This window comes from Cricetulus griseus, chromosome 2 (assembly GCF_003668045.3).
Source record: "Cricetulus griseus strain 17A/GY chromosome 2, alternate assembly CriGri-PICRH-1.0, whole genome shotgun sequence".
Taxonomy (NCBI): Eukaryota; Metazoa; Chordata; class Mammalia; order Rodentia; family Cricetidae; genus Cricetulus; species Cricetulus griseus.
Genome location: NC_048595.1, coordinates 33,852,099 through 33,860,977, shown reverse-complemented (window position 1 = coordinate 33,860,977; position 8,879 = coordinate 33,852,099).

Sequence of the window (8,879 nt, the reverse complement as noted above, 5' to 3'; positions counted from 1 at the left end):
CACCTACTCAGTGATCAAACCCTCAACATCAGTACTTGATTCTTTCCTACATCCAATTAATTAGCAAGTGCTGTGACCTGTGTCTGCACAATTTTATCCCCTCTAGCCCTCCTATTTTATCTTCTATTTGGCTCACCGCACTGGCTTCCATTAACTCCTCGGTTCCAGTGGTCTACCCTGTCTCCTGTATACCCGGCACAACAGGCGGTTGCTGTCGTGATAATCACCCTTGGGTGATTAAAAAAAAGGAGTTTTTATTTTGTATTATTTATTATCACCATGTGAGTGTGAAATGTGTGTGTTATAGCATGTATGTGGAGGACAGATGACAACTTTTAAAAGTTGATTCTCTCCCTTTAACATGGGATCTGGTGTTTGAAGTCAGATCATTAATTTTCCGAGGCAAGTGGTCTTACCTGCTGAGCTATCTCACTGGCCCCAGATTGGTATGTTTAACATGCCTATCCTGTGTCTTCATTCCCCTGTTAAAATCCCTGGACAAATTCCCATTGCATTTAGAATACACCTCAAATGCCTCCTGATGGCCCACGGGGTCTTGACTGAATGGGCACATGCAGACTTAAACTTCACCTCCCTGCATTGCCTTCTTCATCCCACCAGCTGTCATAACCTTATTGTAGCTGTCACCTTAACCTCATTCCATCCCAAATTGTTTGCATCACTTGATATTCCTCCTTCTGATCTACAGTGTCGGCTTCTCTTGGTTTCCTCCTGCCTCCTGTAGTATTCTCCTGGACCTTCTTTTTCTCTCAAATCAAGTCCCTATGCATCCTTGCTTGGCTCTTTGTGTTGTCTGAGTGATCACACTGCTTCAACTCTTTCTATAAAGCAGTAACTTCTAAGACCTCACCAATCTTAGTTGCTATTAAACATCTCTGTTCTTCCTTGGAACCTCAAACCCATCATGTGCTTTTAAACCAGATCTCAGAGAGGAGGGAGCCCTGTTCACACCACTTGCTGCTTTTTGTGGTGCAAATCCTCCCACCACAGGCAGTGTGAGGCTCCTAAATATTTAAGATGCCATCGAACAGAGGGTTGGGAAGAGAATTAGCTCTTGTGAACCTGAACCTGTGTTCCTGTTCTTTATCTCCCTATCCACGCAGATTTCCCAACCTTTGTCAGTTTTACCAAATCAGAAAGTCTAGGTTTAGGTAGCTCTAGGCTCTAGGATTCTCTATCTCTCCATCTCTTTCTCAACATTATCAAACATCCTTCTGAAATGATTCCATTTATATCAGCACGCAAGAACACTGTTTTTTCCCCTCTCCTTGATCAATGTCATTTTATTTATTTAAAGTTGTTTGCATATCTCTGTGTGCCTCGTGTGCATATGTGTATGCATGTTCCCATATTTATGGTTACATATGTGTGCATGTAGAGGCTCAAACTTGATGTTGGGTATCTACCTTGGCCACCCTCCATTTTATTGAGGCAGAATCTCTAGATAAACCCCATCATGCCAATTTCAGCTAGTCCAGCTGGTCAGCTTTCCCCAGGGATACCTTGTCTCTGTTTCTTAAATGCTGTGACTACAATGGCCACACCTGCTCAGGGGTTCTAGAGATCTAAACTCTGTTTCTAAGCAGGGGTTTTATGCACCTCCCTAGTCCTGTCATTGTCATTTTAAGTTTGCCATTCTGATAAGCTACAAATGGTATCTTCTTACATCATGTCTTTTCTGAGGTTCAAATATCCTTAGATTGTTTCCTTGCTTAAGATCTTCCAGAGCTCCCCAGGTTTTATGCTTGTCTTTCCATGTCAGGCCCTTCTCACCATAATTGGGATCTTTCCATCCTAATGTGCTATTTTCTAGTCCCTAAGTCCAGTCCAAACTGAGGACTCCTCCTGCCCCATTGTCACGGCTTCCCCAGGCACAGAACTCAACAGGGACTTTCTTTGTGTTTTCAGACCTGTTCTCAAGTCCTACCTCTTAGGAGACTTTTCTTATCTCCCAACAACTTGAAATGAGTGGACAGGCTAACTAAAAAAGAGGGAAAACAAGAATGCTCAGTAAAAGGCACTTGCCACAGGCCTGAGGACCTGAATTAGATCTCTAGGACTCCCATGGTGGAAGGAGAGACCAGACTCCCCCAAACTGACTTCCACATGCCTGCTATGACTCACTAAAGCGCACACACACAAATAAGTGTTTTTTTAAAGGATGGAGAGATGGCTCAGCAGTCAAGAGCACTTGTTGCTCTTGCAGAGAACCAGGGTTCAGATTCTTCTACCCACATGGTAGGTAACAACCATCTGTAGTTCCAGGGGACCTGGTATTCTCTTCTGGCCTCTGAGATAACACCCCCCCACACACACACATACAAATGCATAAAAAAAGAAAATCTTAAAAAAAACCCAGAAATTCTAGTTCATACCTCTTTCAGAGGCCCCCCTTTCTTTGTGGTCAGGAACAATGTGATGGGTCTTGTTTTAAAATGAGGAGGGCATGTTTTTTTGTTTGTTTGTTTCGAGACAGGGTTTCTCTGTGGCTTTGGAGGCTGTCCTGGAACTAGCTCTTGTAGATCAGGCTGGTCTCGAAGATCAGGCTGGTCTCGAACTCACAGAGATCCGCCTACCTCTGCCTCCCGAGTGCTGGGATTAAAGGTGTGTTTCACCACTGCCCGGCGAGGGCATGGTTTTGATAAGAAGCTGTAAGACAGATAAATTTACCAAACCAGGGGCCAGAGGCGAGAGAGAACCAGGATGAGGAGGAAGGCCAACAGTGAGACATTCCAGTCGAAGCCCTGATCTTCAAAACAGTGGTGCCCACTCCTCCGATTTAAGTTCACTCTCTATTCTGTGGATGCTAGCTTTCCTACAGCATGTCCAGTGAGAGCATCCTGAGCCCAGAATCTTACATCCTCAGCAGCCTGGCAACAACAGAAAAGATATCTTGGCACCCGTGGAGTTGAGAGTAGATGGTAGCCATGGAAACTTCAGCAAGAGCATCAGATGATGATGTGAACCTGAGGAGGGCTCTGGTGAAAGCAGAGGGACAGGGAGTGGTACCTCACACAGGTCATCCCAAGTGCTCAGGAGACCCAAGCGGGAAGATCTTGACTTTGCAGGCCAGTCTGGATTACATAACATGTTTGAGGCTAGCCTGTCTATATAAGGAGTTATAAATTTAAAACAATTTTTAAAATTTTTATTTATGTGTATGTGTGTGTGTATGCATGCCCATGAAGTCCAGAAGAGTATGTCAGGTCCCATGGAACTAGAGTCATAGGCAGTTGAAAGCCACCTTATGTGGATGCTAGGCACCAAACTTGGGTCCTCTATGAGAGCAGCAAGTACTTTTAACCACGGAGCCATCGCTATAGCCCTGGACATAATTTTAAAAGTGACCTGAAAGACTACAAACTTTGAGAGCTTTGAGAACACATCTTTCCCCTTGTGGGGAAGGGAAGCATGTGCTCCGGGCCTTTCGATTCTGATTTCAGTCATTTGTCATTAGGATTCAGTGTTCCTTGGCTTTTGACCTGTTGGATCTTTGCCTGTTGGGGTGTTTTTATATGTGAGTAGCCATACTATGTCTTTATCCTAGCTGGAGGATGTGTGAGTCCCGAGAAGGGACTCTCCCAGGGTTAGAGTGGGTGAAAGTGTGCTCTTTCTGGTGACACCCTCTCTCATCCTTACCCTCCAGCTTCCAGAAGCAAACCCTTGCTCTCTGACAGCACTAGGGCAATGGCAATGCACGTATCACACCATGGCTCCATTGTGGCACCCCGTTCTTCTCTTTCCAGAGGAAAAGCCGGGCTCAGAAGGAGTAAAGCAGTCGTCTACAGTTACTGTGAAAGGGGAGACCTGAGACTTGAATTGAGATTTCTTTGTCTCTAAAGGCTGTTTTTGTTAACAAATATTATTTTTAATTGCGTGTAGACCTGTGCGTCTGCATGTAGATATGTGGGCACAGGTGCCCACGGAGGCCAGATGCATGGAATCCCCTCTGACTGGAATTGTGGTCTGCCCAACAAGGATGCTGGGGACAGAATTCTGGTCTTTTGGAAGTGCAGAAAGTGCTCTTAACTGCTGATCTATCTTTTCAGCCCCCAAAAAGCTATTTTAAAAATTCCTACACAGACACCTTGGCCAAAGATCACCTTGTAGCACTTTTCTCTGCTCTACTTATTTATCTAGAATTGTGTGCTGGGCACGGGGGCTTCTTGAAGTTGGAGGCCTAGTCTAATAAAATCCACCTCAGAAGGGGTGTGATGCTAGTAAGTGGAAAAAGGACCAGCAGTTTCCCAGAAGTGTCTCCAAGGGAGATGACTGGAGGGGTGCAGCCCAGACAGTCCTCTGTGCTGTCTCCTGTCCTCCGAGAGACATCCTGGCTCCTGAGCTGCCCTACTTAGGCTGCTGCTCTGTCACCTCTCAATTGAAGGCCCAAATCCAAAGAAAGAGGAGACTGCCCCACTACGGCAGGGCAGCTTGGGGTTGCCAATGGAAGAAGGCCTGGGTGAGATAAGAGATACACAGCCCTGCGGAAGGGGCCTGCACTGCCCAGAAGGCCTTGCAGGAAATCACCCCCTTCCTTGAGGGCTAGAAGGAGGGAATGACTCAGGGCAAAGTGGTGTGACTTCCGTATTTTACAGCCAGGACTGTGGTGAGACCCCTGGACCAGGGGCCCACCAGCTTCGCCTTTCCCAGGGGTCCGTCTAATAAGTCTTTTTCCATTGCTTCTCCAGAAGCAAGTTAGCATGTCTGGCTTGGTCTCTTGTTCCAACTCCTGCCCAGGCCATGTCCTAGGGGAACAGGGCCAGGAGTGAAGCCGAGGGAAACAAAGCTAGGGTGGGTGGGGCAAGTGAGACTGAGAATTTATGGCTGTGCTCTGTGCCTGTGTTTCAGAGTCCACAGTGGGAAGTGGCACTCTCCTATGGGAGAAAGGTGTCTTCTTGACACATTAACATACTATGGGCTCAACGTATTTATGTTGAATTTGTAAATGTACTGGGCCCAGATCAGGCTGAGGGATGCTCAGGAGCCAGGGCCTCCAGTTCGGAATGCCAGCCTTGCCACTGACAGTCGGGTTTTAAATCAAGATGCTTAGCCTCTTCTATATGTAAGGGTAATGATAATAGCCACCTAGTAAGCGTGTTGAAGGTTGGAAGATATAACGTGTGCAAAGTGCTTGGCACAGTCCCTGGCGTGGAAGCCATTATCTGTTTTTATTTTTTAGTTGTAGACATTGCTCCAGTCCTAGACTCTTCCCTCTGCTCCTGTCTCATGTCCAGTCCCCGCCATCGTCCTCTATATGTGCTGCTACTGGCTCATTGTCCCCACGCCATCATATCATCTGCACACTTGGTATATGCTTTCACGGACTCATTGCCGTCACTCCTTACATTATTTTTGTAATTGCAGTCATTTATTTATTTGTTTATCTGTGTGCATATATACATGCACGTGAACCATGGTACAGGCACAGAGGTCAGAGGACAACTTTTAGCAGGCGTCTCCCTCTACTGCGTGAGACCCAGGAATTGATCTCAGGTTGCCAGGCTTTGGTGGCAAATGCCTTTACTCACTGAGCCATCTTATGGGTCCTCTCTACCTTATTTTTTTGAGACAGACTCTCAAACTGGACCTAGTGCTCACCAACAAGGCTAGCCTGGCTGGCCATCAAGTACCAGGGACCATCCTGTCTCTGCCTTTCCAGCAGTGGGATTGTGGTGTACACTGCTACACCTGGGCTTTTATATGCGTGCTGAGTATTGAACTCAGGTCCTCATGTGTGCGCTGGAAGCCCCCTGGGCTCTCTTAGCTCGGTACCCTACCTGTCCTTATATCCGTACCACAGTGTCTCAGTTTTTGTTGCTTTATGGTAAGTTTTGAAATCTGAAATTGTGAGCCATCCAATTTTGATCCATCTTTTTGTTTTGGCTGTTCTGGATTTCTCCCAATTCCATATGAATTCTAGGATATGTCTGTTTATTTCTGTGAAGAAAGCAAATCAAGATTCAGACAGAGGATTGTTGAGTCACCAGACACCAGCACTGCATATGCTTCCAGCTTTTAAATAGCAGTACTTTGTTCTTTATTTAGGTTTTTAAAAATGGTGCTAGGGATGCTGGGAATAATTCACTACTAACTAAATTCATCGCACTAAATCCCATTACTTGTTATAAGTCTGTGGTTTATATCTTCCTAGGAAATCTCCTGTTAAGTCTAACATGCATTTAGTCACTTCCCTCCTTTCCCTGTATAATCCATGTTCTAAAATACAGCCAGAGGGATGCTTCAAAAATAAAATAAAAAAATGTCAAACTTGGACCAGCCCAATGTCTCAACAGGTAAAAACACTTGTTACACAACCCTGGCAACCTAAGTTGCCCCAGAACACATGCAAGGAGAGAACTGACTCCATAAATTGTCTTCTGACCTTTGTATACTTGCTGTGGCACACTGCCCACACACACATCACACACACACAATAACAATAATAAAATGAATAAAATACAAATCTGATCCAGACACACACCTTTATCCACAGCTTTTAAAGATTTTATTTTTTTATGTATATGTGTGTGTAAGCCATGTGTGTTTATAGGGGCTGTATGAGTGCATCGAATTCCCTGCAACTAGAATTCCAGTAGCTTTGAGCTGCCTTGCGGAGGTCAGGAGTCTAAATTCAGTCCTCTCAGCCATCTCTCAGCATTAATTTACTTTTTGTTTTGACACTAGCTGTTCTTACTAACGACCCATGTCCTAAGGTTGCCTCTAAAGCCCAGGATGGCCTGGCCTTTGTCACAATGTTCGTGGAAGAATGCTTTCTTTGTTTCAGCTCTGGCAAACTATGCTCTGATCCTGACCACACCACCAGCTACTGGTGCTGCTCCTGTGCTAGGATCTCTTCTTCCAAGGGTACACCTGCTCCCTCTCTGTACCAGGAAAAAGCTTTCCTGGTCCCACCTCTGTTCCGTGTTCCCCAAGTCCCCTCTTCCAGCATGGACCACTCACCTCTGCCACATGTCAAGGGCATCCTCATCTATGGGTAACTTTTAAATTATTTTATTTTATTTTGTTTGTTTATACATCCCAACCGAATTTAGCCAGAGTTTCATGGAGCCTAGGTGGATCTCTGACCAGGATGACCTTGAACTTCTGATTCTCCTGCCTCCACCTCCCCAGTGCTGGCATTGCAGGTCTATAATACCATGGCCAGTTTCTATAGTGCTGGGAATTGCACCCAGGGCTTTGTGCGTGCTAGGCTAGTACTGTTAACGGAACTGCAGCCCCAGCCTTGAGCAGCTTTAAAAATATATTTTATTTTTAAAATTATGCATATGTGTGTGTCTGGGTGTGGGGGTGGGGTGTCAGGTGAGTGCAGGTGCCCCTGGAGGCCAGAATAGAGTGTTGTGTCCTCTGGAGTGGGAGTTATAGTGGTGAAGGGTCTGATGTGGATGCTGGCATCCAAACTCAGATCCTCTGGAAAAGTAGTACATGCTCTTAATCATTGAGCCATCTCTCCAACCCTAGTACCACTTTTTAAAATCCTCGCCCCCGGACCAAATGCCCGCAGTGAATGTAGTTCTGAAGTTCTGTTCTAGCACATTCCATCTACCCTACTTATCTTCCCATTTACCCCAGTGACTTTCTTCCTCTTGATTCATCTCAGGCTCCAACCATTCAGCTCTGTTCACTACTGATCTTGCTGTCTTTGTATATTACACCATCAGCCTACCACACTTCACTACATACAAGACCCAGTACTGGTACCGTGGAAGGCCTCATTTAATACCAGCAACAAGGAGGTATCTAAAACCAACCCATTTCTCAGAGGAGAAAAACAAGCTCAGAGAGGTTAATGGTATGACGAAGGCCACACAGATAGTATGTGACGTGCAACCACTTGAGCCCAGGCCTGCAATTGTAGCATCTGTATTGTTAACCACACTGTCATACCATTTTTATGCCTTTTTTGGTGGGGAGGGGGGTATTCATTTGATTAATTGAAAAAAGAACCTATTTGTTTCCTAAGAACCAGTGGGAGAGACATCTGAAGACAGTTATGAGCAAAGGAAAAGCCAGTCAGGCCACACATCATGGGTGGGGGTAGGGAGTGGGACTCCCTTCAGCTAGAAGAGAAACACCTCCCCCAGCACCAGTCTGAAGGAATCCACCTCATCTGGCTGAAGTTGGGAGGGGGCTCTGCCTCCCTCCTTTTAGGCCAGTTAGCTGGCTATAAGCTGATGGTCTGCCAGGGAAGGCGGCCTAGAAGCCAAGAGTGAGAGAGGCATAAGGACCCTCAAGTCCGGCCACCAGCTGTCTGGGTTAGAGTGTCACTTCAAGCTGGGCCGGGCTTCAGCCAGTCCTGGCATGGACTATGTTTGGGCAGAGCAAAGACTCTGAGGCTGTGCTGACTCTCCAGAGGTGCAGGGAGACATGGTGGTGAGGAGGCTGGGAAGCAGAAAGGGGAACAGGGAGAAATTGTAATATGATTGGGTAGAGGTGGGGACTGGTGGTATATGTGGCCACCCCGCACCCCTCCCAAAGGACAGTGCTATGGGACAGCACTTCATTTCCTCAGAAGTCCAGTTTTTGTCCTTGAGATGAACTCTCCCCACCTTGGACCAACCACCTGTAAAATGCACACACACACTGCTTCTCAGTGTATTTATTTTTTTCTGATTACAAGCAGAGAGTGGGGGGCGCTAAACAGGGTGTTAGTAGCTTACATTCTGCTTTTGGGGGAGGATCAGAAGTGGGGTTTGGGTGTGGGAGTACATTTGTAGAGGGACAAAATGAGCTGGAAGGGTAGCTCTGAGAGCAGCTGCCAAGAATGGGGACCCCTGTTTCCCTCAGCCCATGTTTCTTGGATTTTTTTCTTTTTTCCCTTGAGTTAAAAGACTATCTTG